This window comes from Halyomorpha halys, unplaced genomic scaffold, assembly GCF_000696795.3.
Source record: "Halyomorpha halys isolate HHAL.00 unplaced genomic scaffold, Hhal_1.1 Scaffold124.1, whole genome shotgun sequence".
In the NCBI taxonomy this organism is placed as follows: Eukaryota; Metazoa; Arthropoda; class Insecta; order Hemiptera; family Pentatomidae; genus Halyomorpha; species Halyomorpha halys.
The window spans coordinates 601,594-603,942 of record NW_027111282.1 but is presented as its reverse complement, the minus strand read 5'-3'; the positions used below and the strand labels follow the sequence as shown (position 1 = coordinate 603,942).

Below are 2,349 nucleotides of genomic sequence, written 5' to 3'. Positions count from 1 at the left end.
GAGGATATTATAGAAAGAAAATCAAGGATAAAGTTACATATCTCAATCCCTTTATTTTTAATGCAATTCAAACCTATAAAATATACCACAAGCATTCATACTATAACATTCATCTATAAGCAACATTACTTTAAATTGATATTTAATGTAATTTTATTTCGGTAACAAGCCTTTTAATCATCGTGTAAATAGAGGATATATATACATATATGTATTATATATGCATATAATATTACATTTTAGGTAGCACCTTTATTTTCCAAAGATCACGGTAGTCAACAAGCTTACCTGGGCGTGGTTATTAATTTGATGGATGACAGTTCAGTGGCTCCAAGTTGCAGCTGGCAATTAGAAAATGATCGCCTCTGAGGAGCTCTCCTTTCTTGTCCTAGTTGGAGTACATAAGGATGTTAAACTCAAAATAATAAATATTGATTTATACAACTACAATAACTTTTGAACATAAATACATGGTATATATACATATCCAGTACAAATTTGGATCGCAAAAGGATGAAAAATTATTTTATAACATCGCAATTAAAACGCCTAATAAGAGGAATAATTTAATAGCAATGAAAAAAAAATAAGGGAGATTGCAGATCTTGGAAGTTTTGTTGCCGCAATATTCTGAACAATGTGACTGTGTTGTATCCAAGCTAATAGCATTTAGTATCATTCGCATATCACGATTCTTTTATATGAATATGGTCAGGTAGAGTCCATAATTAATTTTTTAACAGAAATATTGACATCATCATATGAGAAATTATTTAATATTGATAAAAGAAATACAAAATTGTAGTAAAAAAAAAACAAAAAATAATCTATTCCACAAAAGGAACAATCAAAATAATAAATAGCAAAGTGGAATATGTTCCATCAAAAGAAAATAAAAAAATGAATCAGAGCTGATACTGACTTAATACTTCTGAAGAAGAACCAAACATTATCTCAACAGTCAATTTCAGGCTGAAAGTATCCTTGAAGAATTCGCTTCTTTCTTTATGCTGCTGCTTCAAGATGAATCTATCGTCCGGAATTTCGAAGGCTTTGAGTATATAGGAAGGAGATGTTGGGCGCGCATGACCCTTATGGCTCAGGCGCGGAAACATGATAACCGCCTAATGAAACGAGCTTCACGCTACTTACTCCATCAACCAAATTCTGACACATCCCTTCATAAAATGAAAAATAGTAGTCGTCTCCTCTCCTAATTATGGTTTACGACAAATTCCATTCACGTAGGCAGTAAGCAACTATTTTATTCTATATTTGGCTCAGACGTTCACGATCAGCTGACAGAAAATTAGACGGGAATTAGCACAACTGACCTTAAAGAATCGGAAGATAAGAATAGAATGAGGGAAAGGTCACGCAGGTATTGAGGGGAATGAGTGGTTGACACGCTAACTAAAGTGACTTTGCCACGACACGTTCCATAGCCCCATATACCTACAAAAATCAGCACAGGCGAGAGAATGGGAATGGTACTATTTCTGAACAACTTTCAAGTTTACCTAAATCCATTCTAGACATCACACCACATGATTGGAATTAATTTAATACAACAGATTACAAACAGCCCCAGATAGTAAAGGAACACGCAATAGAAAATAAAAACCTACCTAACAATGAAAATCCATAATATATATAGATAATTGACCGTATAATTTCAAATATGAAGAAGATGGTCAGGGTTGCGGTCGAAAAGAACAAAAATATGATGCTACATCGTTGTAAAGTTAATATGACACTACAAAGTGTGTAAAGCTATCATCTTGAGCAGCCCTGATGAAGCCCTACAAAGTGGGTTGAAACGTCTGATAATAACAATTGTAAGTTATTTTTTTCTTTTAGACAGCAACCCTGACCATCTTCTTTATATTTGAAAATCCATAATTTTTTTTGTATCAACCGCAGATTTAAGGTAAAGCTGCTGTTACACGATGAACGTTTGCTGAGACATTGGTCCCAAGGTGTTGGTGGAGACAAATGTTCAGGACATCGCTTTTGTAGGAGCTCTATACTCGGCCACTCGATGCGTCCAACGTTAGCTTGGTATTGTGTAGCAGCGACATAGGATGTTGGTCGAGAGGAGCTATCAGAGAAATGAACACAAATAAATAAAACTCATTCTGTTCTAATTTTAAAATCAGGCTCGATAGTGTAATATTAAAGTGTACCTTAAAAATCCATTATTAATTCCATAATTACAATTCCTATAACGCAAAAATGATCCTTTAACATTTTTAGACTGCATTAAATGTGACTGACTGACATTACTGTTAATAATTTTTGGGGGAGGGATAGGCAAAAGACTCAGTCGAACGAAAACTATTATATATA

General features: G+C 33.8%; 1 protein-coding gene across 6 annotated transcripts in view; it reads right to left on the bottom strand.

The window, feature by feature from the left end:
* Ih (hyperpolarization activated cyclic nucleotide gated potassium channel Ih) overlaps positions 1-2,349 on the bottom strand; it is a 734,518-nt gene that overhangs the window by 661,287 nt on the left and 70,882 nt on the right. Inside the window, exon 1 of one of the 6 annotated variants that reach the window (XM_067049308.1) lies at positions 289-304. The exons of the other annotated variants lie outside the window; for them this stretch is intronic. The gene's annotated coding sequence lies outside the window, so the exon portion shown is untranslated. Of the gene's footprint in view, positions 1-288; positions 305-2,349 lie in introns of those variants that run through there. 6 annotated transcript variants of the gene reach the window in all.